Raw genomic sequence first — 19438 nt, 5'->3', positions numbered from 1 at the left:
GACTGAGCAAGTGGCAGACAGGTAGGAGCTGGGATATGATTTTCTCTGCCCTCCACTCCCCTGACCTACTAGCCTGGCATGGTAGAATTATGCATATTCTGTCCTTGGCTGAAATGTTGAGATCCAAAAGATCTTACCATCTCCCCCACCCCAACTCGATTTCAGGGAATGAAAGGAAGGGCCTCGTTCTTTCAGGAAATAGTGATAAGCACAAATGATTGGGTGATTACAAACCTGACCTGGTGAGTGTGTCATAAAAACCCCAAAAACACCCAGGCCCTCTTTTAAGTCATATGATTTAAATACACCTTGGGCTCTCCTGCCTCCACCCCAGGCCCCCATACCCCTTGCCATCCGAGTGGCCTCCGGCAGGGCTCCTGAACACAATGGCCCCAATTAGTCCCCTCATTAGCAGTCTCAGCTGAGGCCAAAGACTGGATGGGTCAGAGAAACCAAATTCTTTTATCACCTAGAAGCACAAGTGCAGCACATTTGAGGAGAGTGGGTCAGGGAGAGAGGGTTGCGAAGCAGGAAATGTGGGAAATGAAGACTATACAAAACTATTGTAAACTGCTTCCTCTGAAAATAGAAAAATCTCATATCCCTCCTTCCCAAACACTTTGGAAGTGGAGGATATCATCACCCACCTGGATTCCATGGGGGAGGCACTCTCCATTCATGTCTATAATTCACAGGTGTATATAAAAATGTATGGTTGAAAAATTGAAGGGGGTAGTTGCTCCACCAGGAAAAGCAGGTTTTAAATAAATGCAGATGTTCACAATCCAATCTCATTATCAGATTGCATATTTAAATCCCCCAGATTGCTAATCCCAGGTTGGTGGGCTGCAGTGCTTTTTCTGTCAAGCAGCTAAGCGAGGAAGAAAGATCCAGAGCCTTTGCTTATGAATGTACTGTCTCTCATAAGTGTGAATGCACCGGTGTTTTGTGTTTGTATGAATGGGGGTTGCATGTGCTGGCCAGAGGCCACGTGAGACACGTGGGGTGGGAATTACATCCTAAAAAGATGAATTGGAAAAACATGAACGGGAGAAGTATGAATGGCATAGATCTCTCCCATGGCGCCCCTGTCCTTTATTACCCACCATCACAATAAGGCACACCTGTTTCATTAAAATTAATTCCTGGTTTTGCAAATATCAATAGCTCGATATCTGTACTTGTGTTTCAACCTTCACTGAGACCACACTGCTAAAAACAGAGAGCTGCAACACAAAAGATACCGCAGTCAGCTCAAGCAGGGGTTATTTTTAGATCAGAAAAAAGAAGGGAAAGAAAAAAAAAAGAAGCAGTTCTGGGTTTTGCAATCTAATTTGGTCCCTTTTCTTAAGGAGGAAAAAAAAAATCCCATCAATGGTATTTTCCATACAATCTGATTTCTATTTGGCTCCTAGAAGAAGAAATCTAGGGCTGAAAATTCTGGAGTTTTATGGCTGATTCCAGCTAGTAGCCTTTCTTCACCAGGCTCCAACTGAATTAATTTGATACTATTTTTGAAAGTCAGTGTTTCTAAGGGAGACCTAATGACGCGCTGACGTCAATGCAGGTCAATAGCACACACTGCTGGAACTGGGCGTGCTACACCGAGCCAGAGCTGGAGCCTTTTCAAACAGCCCCAACTCTGCAAATATCCCAGCTTTGCTGGGGGTGTGGGGGGGAGCCAGGGTTTTGGAAGCTTTGAGACCCCCACCATTTTCCCCTAATACCTTCAAAATTGATGCATGTTTTCCTGATGCAAAAAAAAAAAAATCCAAACACATATAATCAGAGACACTGCAGTGCAAAAAATAAAATAAATAAATAAAAATCACACCTGTCAAAGAAACCGTATGTAATCGGCACACGCACACGTACGTTCAGAATGCGATGCATATCATTAGGGTCTGTCTATAGATAGACCCCGAGAGTGAGTGCCTCGGGACTTTGTCCCTAAACGGGGTTTTCGAACGTGGGTGAGGAGTTTTTTGGCTCTGATCTGTTACTCAGGAGGTGCCTGAATGTGTGGGGGTGGGAACGTGGGAGGGGGGCCTGCCTTCTCGCTCTCCTCCTTTCCTCTGTCTCTCCCCCTCCTTTCTTCTCTCTCTCCCCCTCCCTTCCCGCTCACCGCCCCTCTTCTCCCTCTATCCGTCCCTCATTTCCTCTTTCTCTCTTCTTCTCTCTCTCTCTCCTACAGGCTCCCCCCACCCTCTTTCTTTCTCCCCACTCCCTCTCCCTCTCCCTCCTCCCTCTCTCCTCTCCCTCTCCCTCCAAGTCTGGCACCGAACGCGAACTGTTTGCTTTGCTCCGGGAAGAGTGCAGACACAACGTGAAATCCCGAGCTTTTTGCGTGGTGCATTGAAAACGCTTCCTTATTTATATTACCCTCATTCCCTCACCTCTCCCACCCCCTCACCAGTCCTTCCAAATTTCCCTAGAAATCTGTGTAAAGCGTGCGGAGGGGAAAACATTTGCACAAAAAGTGAAGGAGCTCGCCAAGGTAGGTTATACCATGCACTGTCTCGTGTTTGGCTTTTGCAAAGTTTATGATGTCAGTTGGTGAATGTTTGAAGGAGTAGATCTGTATGACTGGCCACTGTCTTTTTCATTGAACAATTATATTTGTACAAATTGCCTAGACTTCGTGAGCAGGCTTTCCTGTGGGGGGGTGTGTGTATGTGTGTGTTTGTGTGTGTGTGTGTGTGTGTGTGTGTGGTTTTTGCAGGAGTCACGCCAGCTGGAAGACAGTCCTGTGGTGGTAAACTGGGAAGGGGATGCAGTCTTGCCTTCCCCCACCGTGATATCTGGGGTGTGGGGGCGGTGGGAGGGTGGAGGTGGATTCTGTAGTGGGCAAGTGCTGCTTCTACTTTGTCATATTTTGGATTCTCATTCACTAAGTGTCTTCATTTTTGTAATTAGTTTGCACATGACAATTTAGTTCCAAAAAGGCTTTATGAAGTCAAAGCAAAGTGGGGGAGTGTGGGGAGAGAGTCAGAGCTTGGTGGTGATGGTGGTAGTGGTAACATTTCTTGCATGAAGAATTTAATCTCTCTTCCCACTATGTGGGGTAAATGCTAACTCTTTCGTGGGTGCAAGCAAAACAATGTTTTAAAAAAAACGCTATTAGTGGGTAAAATGAAATTTAAAAAGGAAAAAGAAAAGAAAAAGAAAACCAACCACGTTTCTATTGCAAGAGCAAAAACTGCTACAGCTCACAACCACCTGTAGAGGGAAATCTTTATGCATGATTTCGTAGGGCCGTTTGTGTAGAGAAAACCGCCTGAACAAGCGCCTGGCAAACTTTGAAGCATGAAGAGAGGCTGAGCTCGGCAGGGTGGAGGGTTAAATCACGGGGGCGGCAGAGGAGGGGCTGGCATCCAGCCAGAGTCCCTCACGGTCTGGAAAGCTGCAGGACTGGCCTCCTTGCTTTAGGAGGCTGGTGCAAAGATGGCCCAGCTTGAAGTGGAGAAGCTAAATGGGGGCAGGAGCTTGCAGGGTATATGGTGGGGGGGGGGAGGCGGGCTGGGGGTTGTTCTATGAGGTCAGGAATTGTGTGGTGCCTGGTGCCATGTGGAGTTCGGGAGGTCAGAGGCCCCTTTTTCCATCCGGGCCCTGTGTTCCCTGCTGCCTCACAAAGCAAGGTGGTTATCAACAAGTGTTTCTCCTGAGAAGATTAGTTTTGACAGAGACTTCAAGGGGTTCTTTAATCTGGGTAAATCCACCAGGGCTTTATTGTGTATAGCAAAGAGAGTCCTTCTTTGTTAGCAAGGAGCTTGGGGACAAGGGGTGGAGGCATGGACAGAGGGGACTTTTGAACATCAGCCATTTGACCTTGGGGGCCAGAGTTCAGATCCTCCAGAGGGTTGAAAAGGCTGAAAAGGTATGTCAGCCCTTCTCCCTCCCGTCCTGGCATCCTTCATCCTGAGCTTTATGTTTAATGGGGAAAACTGAGCTCCAGGTGTTGGCCAGACCTCAGTCAATGGGAATTCCTTGTCTGAGAGCAGGTTTTTTTTTTTTTTTTTTTTAAATCTAGGGAATCAGGCAGCACTCTCAGCTGTATGTAGTACTGTAGTTTTCTCCTGCAAATGATCTCGAGGAAAAGCTGAATCACCTCCACTCTGAAGAGCTGCCACTTCTGGGAGGTGGAACACAGGTCTCTTTGGAGGGGGAATACCTCCCCCAATGGTCTTGAAATATATAGTGGGGGCACCGTGTGCATGTCTGGTTAAAATGCACCTTGAAATATGGAGAAGGTAAAAGACAATGGTTCTTTGATCGGGGCCGGTGGTAGTGAAGACCACCTAGATGGGGACGTGATTCAGAAGGAGTCAGTTACTGGCTTTTTTCTCCCAGGGGGGCTGGCTGGGTTACCAAATTCACATGAGAAGTGAATCTCAAGCTGGGGATTGGGAGATTTGGGGAGGGTGCTTGGAAATTAGAATCAGCTGCTGTTGTCATGGCTCCAGAGGAAAAATAACCCAAAAGCAAGGAGTGCAGGCATAGAAATGGGATTGGAGGTGAGAGGGGCACAGACTGGCACAAAGCCTGCTGTAGGTATGGTATGAAGTGGTGTCCAGCTAAAGAAAGCAGAGTGGATGGCATGTCCATCCTTCGGGACCTGCTGGTGTGGCGGCAAAGCAGGTCAGCATTCCTGGCATCCACTGTCTACCTCATGGAAGGCCCTAGTCCAGGGCCGTGCCCCCTCCCTTTTTGTCCAATGGTGAAAGGAGGATAGTCTTTCACAGCCTAGGAGGCAGTAGGGTCACTTGTGTCACTCCCCTAAGAAGGAAGTTGTTTCTGTTCTTTACCTAAGTCAACAGGTGTCCGTCTCTCTTTGATATAAAAGGAGATGGAAGTGGTTTCAAGAAAAATCTGGTCCTACAAATAGAGCCGTGTGTCTTGCATAGTTCCCCAAACCTGCCAGTATTGCTCTCCGCTCTTAGCTGTGGTCTCTTGTGGACTAAGTGCAGAAGGACACCATTTGCACCCTTGCCTTAAAGGCATTTCATCTCCGTCAGCCAACCCCAAGATCCATGTGAAGACACCCCTCTCAGGTTCTACCAGGTGCCTAAGCACACATCACATGCAAACACATATATGCAGTGTATATGCACATACGTGTAGCAAGACCACAACAATATGCATATGTGTGCACAGAATTCTCTCCACATGTGAGCACATGCGTGAACACAAAAGAGGAGACCATCTTTATCTTCTGTCAAGCGTGAAGATGCCAGTGGAGAAATGCCATATCCGGTTTCGGGGTGGATCTGACGTCCCTGAGTGTATGTGGTGAACCTGAATTTGCCTTGGGTTTCCTCATATTCATTCAGGAGTGTCAGTTTCCCCTTCACTCGACGTTGGAAAGTGTTACTGCAAGCGGCTGTCTATCCACTTATGAGAAGAATGAAGTCCAACTTGTCCCTTCATCACTTTGGACGAGCCCTGGTGCTGTCCCTTTGTTTCTCAAAAGACAACTAAGGGCAAGAGCAGGGCCAGTTACATAATTCATGGCGTCCAGTATAAAATGAAAATGTAGGGCACCTTGTTCAAAAAACAGGAAAAAGGACCGTTCAAGATATTAAAATATAAAACTTTTTTCTTTCTCCCAGATCTCTCTCAAGTTGTGATTTAAAAAATTTTGTTTAATGTGCTAAATAAAAATAAAAAATTTAAATTATTAGCTTGAATGGTACCATACATCTGTATATTGTGCAATGATTGTTTTAAAGGCAAATATAAGAACATTTAATTGATTTGCAAAATCACAGAAATTACACAACTCGCATTTCTTAGGTGGTACACCCATATGTGTTTTGTTCTTACCAGCACAATGGGAACAGTGAACAAAATGAACGCAACTGCTTTTACAGTATTTCACTTCTTACGTGCAAACGTTCTATCAGCACTGTCTGACCTCAGCTTGCTGATGAGTAAGGAAGGACTGAAAGGAAAAGGAACTATCTTCCCTTCTATGTCATCATTTTGGACATAGGTGGTTGGCAAATACAGGGAAGGAAAACGAGTAAGAAATGATATGACAGGGGTTTTTGTCATTAGTGTTCGAGAGAACCCCACTGCCTCCTTTCTGCATTCAAAGCAAGTTCTGGTTCAAACAGCATGATCTGTACTGCCAGTGTCCCCGCTTACTTAGTCATCGGCCTACCTTTTACTTGCTTTGAGTCTCGCTGAGCTCCCACTGAAATTCTGTACTCTTAGGGGACTGCCAACACTGGGACAGCCAGCAATGGTGACCACGCATTATCTTTGCTACTCAGGCATTCTCCATTGTCCCACAATGGAGAATTTTGTGCAAAATTCTCTTTATGTGCAAAACCCAAGTTGAAAGCTAGTTATGAAGAATCTCAAGACAATGACGGCAGAGTATTAAACCGAGAACGAGGCCCTTCTGAGCAGAGGGCCATGTGTGACCACCTAGGTCACACACCCATTCAGCCAACCTGGGCAGGACGAGGTGAGAAGTAATCCAGATCCTGGACTGAGAAGCCTGCCACTCATCTTCCTCCATCAAATGAATAGTTCCACCTGCAGCAAGAAACCTTCAGCAAGCCTCCCTTTTTGATCCATTGGGATTTTCTTCTCCTTTAACCAAGTCCCACGCTGTGAAAAGTCCACCACTTTTTGGTGATGGTGTCACAGCTTTGAAGAGAGAATTCATCTGCTGATCTCTTTGAGGTCTGCTGAGACCTTGAGTTGGAGCCCAGGCCTTGGAAATTAAGCAGCCATCCAATCCCTCCCTATCACTTTTGAGCTTGGCTCCACGAAGCAGACCTTCTGCCTGATATGTACTTAAGTTCCACCATCTACAAATGAATAATATTTAGCTTGCTTCATGAATAACTGTATTATTTAGTACTTACTTAGTTATTTATCTCTTCCCCTGAAGTCGGCCCAGGAATCTCTTGCTCCAGGATGACAGGTTCTTAGAAATGACTTTGGCAGTTAATGCAATTGTTGTTAATATGGAAGAAGTAGAACCTGAGGCTCAAAGTGTTGAGAAGAAGACAGCCCTGGATTCCTGATAGACCCCAATGGAAAGCGAGTCTTTCCTTTCGTCATCAACTGCCTGCTTATTCTCTAAGGAGTAAAGCTACAGGGCACCTCAGAAATGTGAGGTGGACTAGAGTGGAAATAGGATGGCATTAAAAATGCATCCAGCCTAGAGAACAAAGATAGTTCTGACCCTCCATCCTTGGTTCAGAGATTTTAAATAAGAGTTGTGCTTTTCAGCCTTAATCTAGTTTTTCTTTACTGCCTGGTCCTGTCGGTGACAGCACCATCTTTTTGTGAAATATTTAGGTTGAACTTAAGCTACCGAGAATACATAGAGAAAAAAGGGAAAGGAATTGCTTTTATTTATTCTTTCTATATAAGCTTTACTAGACTTGGAGGCTGCTTCAATGACAGCCCAGTTAGCAGACGGGAAGACCAATCAATGGAGAATTATTTACTCTTTGTGAATGAGCCTAGAACAGTGCTTGAGCCATGGTGGGTGTTTAATAAGTACTAGCTGAGTATGTCTCATTATTGTGGCAGTCTGTTATAGTGAAGGACCATGGATTTGGCATCGAACCAGATAGATTCAGGCAACCGTGGGGATGTATGATCTTAGGTAAATGATTTAGCTTCTTTGCGACCTGCTTACCTTCCCAGATCAATGGGAGTATTCACCTACCCCACTGAGAATGACATGAGAAATGAGATGGCTCATCCAAAAGCACTCGAGTGCTCTACATACATGATACGTGTGTTTGTGCATTTTGTGTGTGCAGAAGCAGATGTTATTATTATTTTTTTTAATCCTGCCTTCCTCTTTCCCATCTTACATGGAAATAAAGGTAGACATAGGTCTCTGATAGTCTGGACTCTCAGTTTCCTGAGTACAGTATGATGGTGAATAGTTCAGACTTTGTAATCAGACCTGGGTTCAAATCTTGATTTCTGTATTTGGTTGGTTATGTGACTTTTGATAAGTTATTTAAACTCTCAAAACTTTGGTTTCTCAATACTTGAGAATAATAATAGTACCTACCTCAAAAGGTTGTGATTCATGGAGTTATTTGCAAAAGGCTTGGCACAGTGCCTAGCACATACCCAATATGTGATATATTACTATTATTGTTTATCATTTTTATTATTATACTTCTGGCCATTGATGGGCCCAAGAAAGCATCAAAAAAGTGACTTGGGAGTATCTTCGAATGACATTTCTGTTATACCATATACTTTTCTTTCGTGGATAAATTTTCCGTTTTCTGAAGCTAGCAGAATCATTCGTAGACCTTTCCACATACACAGGGACTCCTCTTGGGAGATGCTGGGTAAAATCTATCTCCCTGCTCCTTACCCTACTGAAAGCCAAAGGAACTGTTCTCCATTGAGCCTGCCAAGTCAGGGACACTCCTGGGAAACTTCCCTGGAGCTTTCACTTCAGCTTAAAGCCCATAAACCCTTTTCCCCAGTCCCCAGTCCTGAAAGAGGCGGCATCCAGGTAAGGAGAAAGGGGCCCAGTCAATGCATAGCACTGGTCTGGACCCCATGACTTTGGGCAAGTAGATCATCTGCACTTGACTTACTGGAGCCTAAAGGCAAGACTCAAGTCTCCTCCTCTCCCCTGGGGCAGGTGTTCCCAGTCCTCCTTGGGCATTGTGAGAGTCCCTCCGTGATTCCTTGGAGGCCAGTATGACTATATGTTCTTCATCCAGAGCTTAAGTTCCAATGACCTCCTTCCTGAGTGGAGAACAGAGGAAAGTAATCCCTTACCTGGTCCTCATGGCCTCATTCAAATTGGGGACTCAAAAATTTATGGAGGGTCCACCAGCTAACAGGCTGCATACTAGGTTCTGAGGATCCAGGGATAACAAAGATAGAGATCCTGCTTGCCACCATGACATTCGTAGTCCAGAAGGTGAAAGAGGCCTTTAGCAGCCCACTGTCTTCTTTTGGTAAGACTCTTCCCAAGTCTAGGTTTTTATAAAGCCCTTGCCTGACCAATCAGTCACCGTAGACTTCCTTTCCTGTTCCAAATGTATCTGTCCTATGTCCCATTCTATCAGAAACCCTTTCATCCATGAGTTTATATGAATGTGTTCATTGGTGTGGAGGTACCAGTTGGGAAAAAACAACAGATTCCATCCACAAAGATCCAGATTTTTCATTCCAGAGACTCTTGGTAGTATTCGGCGAGGGGGCCAGGCTTTGATGGCAGTTCATCCTATTGGAAGCCCATGACTAACTGTTAGGGTTCCTGGGTCCCAGAACTATAGGACCTACCCTGACCACCACATCTTGGGTACTGAGAACCACCAAGCTTTGCAGGTAGTAGCCTCAAACTAGCCTCAGTCTGGGGCAGGAGTCAGGATCCCTGTGAGCAGGATTCACTATGGGCATTATTTGCGTCAGTTTCCTGTTCTATATTGAATTCACACAGATTTGGAAAACGAATTGTTCAGGGACATGATGGAAGAGAAAAGGGAAGAGCAAAATAGCCACTCTCTCCCTGAAAATTCCTTCTTTAGCCACTTCCACCAAGGCAAGATGCCTTCTCCTATTCTACATTAACCTACTGATCTATATATAAGCTCTCAGATTTTTAAAAGCTTAACCACCTACCTCGTGTTCAGGGAACCTGATGAGCTGGGTATTTTGGGAACAGAAATCAACGAGCTCATTCCCTAACTTGGCCTGTGACCTGAGGCCAGCTGACTCTTCTTGCAGGCTTCCGTTCCCCTAAACAGATTAGAGAAATATCTCCCTTTCTTTTTCTAGATGGTAGGGTCTTGAATAGTAGTCTCCCTCACCAGCAAATACTACGTTCTCTTATCTCTTCCCTCAGCCTTCAGAGACCCTGTGACCAGATACGTTGACTGAACTAGAAGTCAAACCCAGAGGTCCAGTCCAGGCTCCGCTGCCCTAACCCAGTGAATGTAGGTGATTCACTTGGCCTCATCCTAAAACAAGGGGGTCAGAGTTAACCAACCCCACAGTGTGTGCAATCTCATGACTGTTGCATTGAGCAAGCTGAATAATTCTTGTCCTTAAGGAACGCCTAAGATGCTTGGAGGACTCGACGTGTTTGAGGTGAAGGTAGTGTTACCATCACTGTTTTCACAGTCGTCTTCCATGGCCCTGGGAGGGAGCGGTCAGGGTTGCTCAGGCCTCAGACAACAGGGTCCTCTGGGCCCATTAATGCCTGATGTCCGCATTCCATAGATTATCCACAGCAAGCACAACATCAGACTGAATAAGGATCCCTTTGCATTCAGGGCCCATATATAGGCCCAGCGTGAGAGAACCTTGGTGAGTCTGTCATCAAGAGGACAGACTCTAGTGTAGGACTCAGGGCAGGAGCCAGACAGTCTGGATGAAAGTCATGCCTACTTAAATAGCTCCGAGACCTCAGACAAGTCCAGTAATATCTGTTTTCTCACCTGTAAGATGGGAACAATAATAGTGCCTCCTAATAATAATAGTATGATGAGGAATAAGTTAATACATATAAAGTGCGTCAGACACTGCCTGGTGTACGACAAGTGCAAATTAAGTGCTTGCGATTATTATGAGTGTTTCCCATTCTGAAGGCATTTCTGTCCCTAAAGTCCACCCTTCTGGGTCCCTCTTGGGAGACTGCCATGTGTTTGCAGGGGATTTCAAGAAAAACATACTCTGTAACTAGTTTGGCCGTGGAGGGCTGTAAGAAGGACGCAGATGGAACAAGTTGCAGCACGATGCAGGCAGGTCCCTGCCGAGAGCTTGGCGCATCCCTGTAGGGCCTGGAACTAAAATGGCCCCCAAATCCCTAGTCGGAAGGAACTCCTCCAAGTTATGAGCCCCAGGCCCCATCAAAACATTCGTGATTCTCCTGAGTTGCAATCCAGACCACAGTTCTGTTTGATTTGTAACCGAACATCCCATTTTGAACCAATTCGAACCTACATATTTGCCAATACTGGTGGCCCAGAGCAGCAAGAACTCTATGAATCAAAACATTTGGTGTCAGCCCCAGAGCTGAGGAGATGAGAGGACAGGCCTGGGTCTGAGTCCTCTATTCTTCCCGTAGCCAGTGGTTCCCCGGCTCTTTATGGCGGTAGCTCCTTCATTTTTTCCCCTCCTTCTCACTGGACAGCTTTCTTCTCTTGACTTCAGGTAGTGAAGGATGAGTAGCAGTTACGCTCCTGGGGTGATTGAAAGCAGGGTCCTTGTCATTTACAGTTAAGGAAAAGTGCCACTTGTGATGTTAGCTGTGCAGCCTCTGCCTTCCCTACCTGATCCAATCCCTTATGTCAAAGGAACCATCACTGACTGTTAACCAAAGGTGGGTGAACAGAGCCCAGAAAAGTCACAAATCAGGGAAGATGGAGTCAGAACTTGAGAGCTGTTGATACAATCCATTACCTACCTTCCTCCCCGCCTCCCCTGATTATTTTTAATGGCAGTTCCCAAAGTCTTTTCTTTTCAGGTATGGGACCTAAAGAATTCTACTCTTGAATTAGATCCCCAGCTGTCAGTCTTCTAGTTCATTCCCAAATTATGAAAGCCCAATGCATTTTTCAAAGATGTAATGAGTCCCTTTTGTTTACCCTTGGCTGGGTGTCTGAGGGATTATCTTAGATAGGGAAAAGATGGTAAACTGCTTCATCCTATGGTAATTTTTCCTCCTGAGACAGGTCGTATTTGCCCTGTGAAAATGAGACAATGGAACGAGAAGGAATATCAGGTGTTTCCACGGTCCTGGTTGGGACTTAACAAGGTATGTCCCACTACCCAGGTTCCCCTTACCCGTGGAAACTTCTGCTAATGCTGAAGGGAACTCCACTGTTGATTGTGTGTTCTGGAGAACCCAGTTAGAGCCTAGATTGGGGCTGTTCTGTATTTCAGAATACCAACTAATATACTTAGCAGCTTTTTGATTTAGGGCAGGTTATTTAGCCTCTCCAAGCCCTACCTTTTCAACTTGAAAATGGAAATTGTAATAGGAACAGTTTCATTGAGTTGCTGAATGGAATGGAATACTGAATGGAATAATGTATACATACCTCTTAGCACAGTACCTGAGGTTAGTAAATACTCAAATACCAGCTATTGTTACTCTTGATGTCCCGCCAGCCGAAGATGGGGGAGAGGCACTCTTATATGTTTTTAACTTTCCTGATGGCAAGTCTTCCCCTTATTCTGGGCTCCTCCTGATTTATGTATCCTCTTGTAAGTAGGTGAGGCACAGAGGCCCTTGGATGCCCTAAAAGAAACGAGGCCACTGTTGATCAAAATCAAACCCTGAGCACATGTTAATTATAAGAAAGACTAGAAAGATCTACCATCTCTTGAGGCTCCTACTATTGCATTGATTAACTATGAACCAGAAAATAAGTATGAGAAAAAAAGGTTTGTGTTACCTAGTTGACCTGATGAATATGAGAAGCGAAGGAACGGTGGAAAAGCTTGGCTCAGAGCCTCAATAGTCCATCTTGCCACCTTTTGTCAGCCATTTTAGGTCCTTCATCTGAGAAAGAGTCCATGTCCATCCTTTGGTTTCTCAGATGCTTGCTTTTAAAGGCTCCTAACAGCAGGCAAGGACTATTTCCTTTACTCTGCTGCTAACAGTATCCGGGCTCCATGACTGCCTTATCTCAAGCTTATAATAAAGATCCTTTCAGTAACGACGAATCGAGATATTTGTGGGGAGAGGATGACTACAAAGCTATTTGTGGGGAGAGGATGACTACAAAGCTAAAGCATATTCAAAATTCCAAGGGCCAAAGAAGTGTTAGCTTCAAAGCCTCAGCCCCAGATCTCCTGGGATCAGCCCCATGTGGAAACTACCCTTTTTGTTCCAAGTTGCAACCAGAGCCCAAGAGTTGAACCTTGGCATGGGACTCAAGCTCTCTCTAAAGTTCAAGAACCCCTGGGTTCTCTGAAAGCTGGATTGGGTCCAGGTCTTTTGCTGAGGGCTCTAGTTTTCTGGTAGAGAAAAAGTCCGTGACTTCTGAACAGAGATTGGTTTTAAAGAGAAATAAAGGAAATGTGGACCAGAGAAGAGAAGCTTTACTCAGGAGCTCCCTCTACTGGCTCTTTGATAGAAATTCCAAAGGAATCATTCTGCCCTGCCCTGTGGGTATGGCTTTGAGGCATTTGAGTACCTTGGTGCCTTGAACCAAGGAGAAAATAAGGTCTCCTGAGGCACCAAGGAAGATGAAACTCCAGAGGTGGGTTTCTTCTGCCTCCTTCATAATTTCATCTAACATTTATTGGTTGCCAACACAGTGCTAAGCATCTTACTAGCATGTGGCACGGTTTTACCAATGAGGCAGCCAATACCTGGAGAGATTAACTTCCTGGTGTCACCAGAGACTAGCAGACCACTTCAGGGACCCTCATTGTTCTTAGAATTCTCCTGAGAGAACTCAAGAGAAGCAAGTCCCAAGGGACAACATGAAATGGGAAGTGAAGCTTATTTCCATCACCTAACATCCGAGGTTTGACAATGAAGTTCACAAATAGTTGCAACAATGTTGCTAACCTTATTTGATATCAGAGTGATTATTCATTACGAATTTGTACCAGATGGACAAACAGTTAGCCAAGTTTACTATTTGGAAGTGCTGAAAAGGCTGCATGAAAAAGTTAGACGACCTGAACTTTTCTCCAACAAAATTCATGGCTCTTGCATCACGACAATGCACCAGCTCACACGGCACTGTCTGTGAGGGAGTTTTTAGCCAGTAAACAAATAGCTGTATTGGAACACCCTCCCTACTCACCTGATCTGGCCCCCAATGACTTCTTTCTTTACCTGAAGATAAAGGAAATATTGAAAGGAAGACATTTTGATGACATTCAAGACATCAAGGGTAATATGATGACAGCTCTGGCAGCCATTCTAGAAAAAGAGTTCCAAAATTGCTTTGAAGGGTAGACCAGGCACTGGCATCGGTGCATAACTTCTCAAGGGGAGTACTTAGAAGGTGACCGTAGTGATATTCAGCAATGAAGTATGTAGTGCTTTTTCTAGGATGAGTTCGTGAACTGAATTGTCAGATCTTTGTAAGTAGGTTGTGCTGGCTTTGGGATTGCTCCATAAACTTCCTGGGGCCTAGAACATTTCAGCCTTGCTTTTTAAAAAAGGCTAGCCCATGAGGCAATTAATTCCATGGCAGTGCTTCTCCAATCTATGCTCTCACTGTGATGCTCAGACTGAAGAAAGCAGCATAACCAGCACAGCAGTGACTAAGAAGAATTTCCATTACAGAGGTGAGGCCTTGTTTAAATTTGTGCAACATGTTTACACATATGTTTTTAAAATTAAAATCCTGTGAGGTAGGTACGACAGGTAGCAGTGCACCCCATTTATATGTTGGGAATTTAGGATGTTGAGAGACATGTTCCAGATTTTGGTTTGGAGCAAATGGCAGAGTCAAGACCAGAATCTTTACTCTCAGCTTACCTTCTGACATTCTGCTTGGTGTTGGTTGAAACCAAGGTGTAGACTGGGCCTTTTAACTGCAGAAAATAAAGACTGTGACACCACCTCCTCGATTTATATACAGATCTTGTCCTGAGTCACTCCTTTCTGTTTCAGGTTGGTTCATAATTGAATTCCCTTGATATTGAGTCATTTGGGAATTAGGAATTACACAAGCTACTTATCTTTTTAAGGTTGGTCTCTCACCAGCCCACATTTTAAAGGCAACTAGGTCCCTGGGAGAATCCCAAGTACTATTTAAATTCTCCTGTACCATGCAAAGATTTCCATTTCATGCAGGAGAACCTCAAAGCATTTCCACATTGGTTCTTCCTGGGAATGTGAGAGATGGACAAGTCACAGGATTCCCTGTCCTTTTGGGGTTGAGTACTGGTCTCCAATTTCACTGCTGTGTCTCTATGTCTATACAATGGGACAGCAGCCACACTAGATACCACCTAGCACGCCCCTACCCTGACTCAGGACCTCCTACTAGCTTCCCCTTCCCCTACAGGCAGAGTGATGTCATAATGGGATCAGAATGGTACCTGCAGATAGTAACACAGCAGATACAAGAGCAGGCTTTCTGCAGCACTTCCTGGGCTATTGGGCTGTCAATGTCCTAAACAGAGTGGCTGAGTTAAAAATATTTGTCCATGATGTAACCTCCTGGCCCTCAGCTACCAGTGGAAGCAGCTCTCTCTCTGGTTTGACTTGTTAATACCACAAACTCTACTTTGCCAGAAATGTGACTTCTTGATGAATAGTTGGTCCAGATCTGCCAATTTGGAATGAACTTGTATTTGGCCACCTGCTGGTAAGGCTGAGCATCTCTTTACCTAACTGCAGCCATGAGTATCTACCCCTCGTGTCCCTGACACCCCTAGGGAAGCCAAAATGATACCAGTGAAAGAGGGAAGGGGAAAGCCTGGAACTGGATGCTCATAGGGAACTGTAAGTGATGGAATATAGATTGCTGACACCGTATCCCTTTCATTCTTACTTGTTGTAGGATCGCCAATGACCAAGAGGAGATCAGATGAGTTTTCAAAGCGGTCCTCAAACACCCAGGACACACCTCATCCTTTGCCTCGTGCTTCCTGCAATGTTGCTGCTCACGTTCATCTTCCTGTTAACCCTTGCCATAATTACCCCTTCCTGCTCACCATCCTTCCTCCATTCACTACCCACTGAGCTCTTTCTCCGAGGTGACCCTGTCATGGGCAGTGGCTTTGCTCTCTGTTTGGCAGGTTCCCCTCTGAGTTACATCCAGGTGGCTAACATTAGTTTCCCTCTCTCCTACCCGTCTCATGCCAGACTCAGCCCAACACTCAGCCCCCAGGTCAGGAAAACGGCAGTAAATCCTACCTTTTCCAAAATGAAGTCGCGAGACTCTCTGCGAGAACAGTCATACTCAATGCAGGTACCCAAGGTATCTGAGTGTGATATAATTGAAAGCAGATGAAAAGACCAGAAATCCCTTAATCCCAGTTAGATACAGTGAAAGAGCTTACTCATGACTGTTCAGAGTGATTGAGAATGTGGGGGTAGGGAGGAGAGAGAGAGAAAGAGCCTCAGAATTAGATTGCCCCTGAACATAGAATGGAATCATCTAGATTTCTTTCCTCCAGTTAAATTTGCATTTCATTCTACCACATTGCAATGACTTCACTCTAGACATTTTCATTTGAGACCCAAGGCTTTTCTTCATGGTTTCTGAGCCACAGGTTCCTGGATGGTGAGGTAAGTGACATTTGTCAGCACTGTCTAGAGTGATTTATAGGGATCTCAGAAAGCCAGTGCTGATGAGCCAGACCCACCCTGTTAGGATGTGTGATTTGTCCTCTATTGGTTCCTACTGACCAGAATGCCCTTCGGTGACCCCCAGCCCAGCCATGGGTGTTAGTCCAGCCTCACAATGTCAATCTAGAATCTCTATGAAATCTAGATCTCTATGAAACAAAACAGCAGGATTAACCAAATAAGACTTGTTGAGGTCATAGTGCTCTCTTTCTCAAAGACTATCACTATAAGACGTGTGGTTCTCAGAAAACCCACTACACCCAGAAAGTGTATTTTCTCTCCCCCACTTTCATTTCCACTTTTAGGGGTAAGCTAGAAATAATGGAAGATGCCAGGTTTTCATATGTGAGCTGAAGTTCTCTCCTCTCATGACAAGATTCAGACCCAATTTGTTATGTTAACTCATAGCCTTGCCACTAAGAAAACAAAAAACAAACAAACAAACAAAAAAAACCTGGCCAACCCAGCAGATAGATTAATCCATTCTTCTTCTTTTCCACAGCCTGTATTTATTGGACTAGGAATTAAAGAAATGGCAGTACCCATGTTTTACTGTTGGCCTATGAGATAGAGAGATCCAAGCCTAGTAGACCAGCCCCTACTTTCAGGGCTGTTTTAATAGTGAAAGGATACAAAGTTCAGCTAATTCAGACCGACTAGATCCTTCCCCATGAATTTGTGATTGGGCTCTCTCTCTGCCCACTGAAGTCAAGTGGGGTAGACAACTGTCCAGCAACCACAAGATTAAGGCCAAACTCATGTAGGTGTCTTGAAACACCCTTAGATTGTTCTTTTCTCCCCAGGGTCCATGCTTTTCAAACTCTGATCCTTTTCTGTTTAGTGCTTGCTAAACTAAAACACGCTGGCATCCTGAGCCCCACCCCACCCCCACCCCTCAACCTCTGCCCCCTATCATGTGCTTGCTCTGGCTTCCTTGTCTTTGCTTAGATCCTCACCATGAAACCCACTCTAGATATTCCTGGGTGGCCCCCTAAGTCCCCATTCTCCCAAATGTGGCTTCCGTTGGCAAGGCATGGGAAAACCTGTTACCTAGCTCTCCAAGGTGTTCAGCAGTTAGAGTGGTGTAGGGAGGGCATTTGAAAGACCTTGCTCCTTTATAATAGAGGTGTACAAAAGGAAGACTTTGCATTAACTGTTCTGAAGTTGAACGCTATGGTTGCTTTCAGGTAGATAGAGTTGAGACTGTTGAGTGCTGATGGCAACCAAAAAGGGGGTGGGGGTGATGGAATTCTAGTCACTTTTCTCCAGCATGCAAGGGGTCCTCAAACCTCCAAATATGCTGCCTTGTGAGAAATGTTTCCCAAGACTGAATGTACCTCCTGATCAGGGTAAGTGACGGAAACATGTTATTTAACAGGGCAAGGGGATCATGGAATAGCTTGTATTATACATGCTGTGACTCAACTCCCCCACTGTGCTAATGGCTGAGCCTCTAAAGTTTTCAGAATCAAGAAAATTGTCAGAGATGCCAGTTTCTAAAGGGGTGAAGGCGTACTCACATGACTTGCCGAACCAAATTTGGATTTGCTGCTGTTCTCACCTTAAGACAGCTTTCTGGGAAGACTGGACTGGGGAATTCCTAACTTCTCCTTAGTGCTACCGAAGGGGTTTCCTCAATGGAGGTGAAAACGTAGTTGGTTGGGTGTAGCAGTCTAAATGGGCATAAAGTTCGCTGCTTATTCACTCTACACTGGCTGACTTCAGACAAATCCTTTGAGTTTTAGATGAGCTGGGGGCTTTTCTTGATAGAGGATGGAGGGTGTCTCTTCTCAGGCAGATAACATTGTGATTGGGCCGGTGGTGGGGTGGGTGATGGTGCCTACTGGCTAAAGGGCTCCTTAGGAGGAATATATTGGTTTCATTCTTCAGGTCACTACTGAGAAAGTCACAGATGTCTCGAATTCCAAATGAGGGAGCCTAGAACTGTAATATATAAGACCAGATATAGGAATAAAGACAACCTGATAGAGAGGTATGGGCATAAATGTTGGAGCCATACAGACATGCACTTGATTGGATCCCTAATTGTACAACCTCAAGCTCTTAAGACTTTTGGACAAGTCACTTAAGCTACCTGGTCTCCACTTCTTTAGCTTTAAAATGGGGAAAATAATAACTACTATTTTTGAAGTGATTTCTGTGCTTTACAACCCAATGAGGTAGGTAACATGATGACACCCATAGAACTGCCTTAAGTAGTATATCAGATGTATGTAAAAGCGCCTGGTACAGTGTGACACATAGTAGGTATTCAAAAACTATTAGTGTCTTCTCCTCCTACTCCATCGCTTACTGAGGCCAAAATAGTTCTTCTTGATGGAGACAACTTTAGGCAAAGAGGAATCTCTTTCCTCGACTTCTTCCCTCATCAACTATTGGTTGATTTCCTGGGAGCTGAGGTGTTTTTGTTGTCGTTGTTGTTTTTTCCCTCCTCCAAACCCAGTACTTTACCTACTGGCATTTTTCTTGGTGCTTGGAGAAGAGACAAGAGACACAGGCGGGACATTTCTGGGCTTCATTGACCCTGACAGAGAGGAGACTTAGTTCTTTTCAAGGGTTTTGTGACAGCAGACTATCACACACAGACTCCCTGGGGGACTATTAAGAGAACCTAGTCTTCTTGCTTGGGATGCCAAGGAAGGGGTTGGCAGTGCAGAAGGCAGTTTTCATCTTGGACAGGTTCCATGTCAGTCTGTTTTTCCCTGGGTCCTTAGCTTGACTGCTCTGACAGGAATTGGGCACCACAGCCCTTCGCAAAGAATGGCAGGACAGCTCGGAAAGCCAAGGTCATCAGCTCCAATCCAGGAATACACCAGAGGACCTGACCGACGTGTTAGGAAAATGGAGATGCTGAGCCTCCGGGGGCTTAACTTTCTGCAAATGTTTGTGCTGAGCTTCCTCCTCCCCACCCTGGCATCTAACCTGTCAGTTTGATTACAGTCGCCACATAGGGACAAGGCAGAGGCATGCCCTCTTCTGGGAGGGAGGATCAGAGACCCTGAGTCCAAGGTTAGATTAGTATAATTTTGGCTGCTGCCCTCAAAGTTTTGAGATGTAGAGTCTGAGCCCATTTCTTGTATTTCCAACTCTACTTCATTTGTTAGGGTTAGATTCAGGGTTTGCTGGAAGCTGTTAGGG

General features: G+C 45.1%; 1 long non-coding RNA gene across 4 annotated transcripts in view; it reads left to right on the top strand.

The window, feature by feature from the left end:
* The first annotated feature begins 2205 nt into the window (after positions 1–2205).
* The window catches only part of LOC117029840 (uncharacterized), a 103284-nt gene continuing 86051 nt past the window's right edge, over positions 2206–19438 (top strand). For all 4 annotated transcript variants that reach the window (XR_004424307.1, XR_004424303.1, XR_004424305.1 and 1 more), the window contains exon 1: positions 2206–2497. This is a non-coding gene — a long non-coding RNA (uncharacterized LOC117029840). The remainder of the gene's footprint in view (positions 2498–19438) is intronic.

This window comes from Rhinolophus ferrumequinum, chromosome 11 (genome assembly GCF_004115265.2).
Source record: "Rhinolophus ferrumequinum isolate MPI-CBG mRhiFer1 chromosome 11, mRhiFer1_v1.p, whole genome shotgun sequence".
In the NCBI taxonomy this organism is placed as follows: domain Eukaryota; kingdom Metazoa; phylum Chordata; class Mammalia; order Chiroptera; family Rhinolophidae; genus Rhinolophus; species Rhinolophus ferrumequinum.
This window is presented reverse-complemented; position numbering and strand designations above follow the sequence as displayed.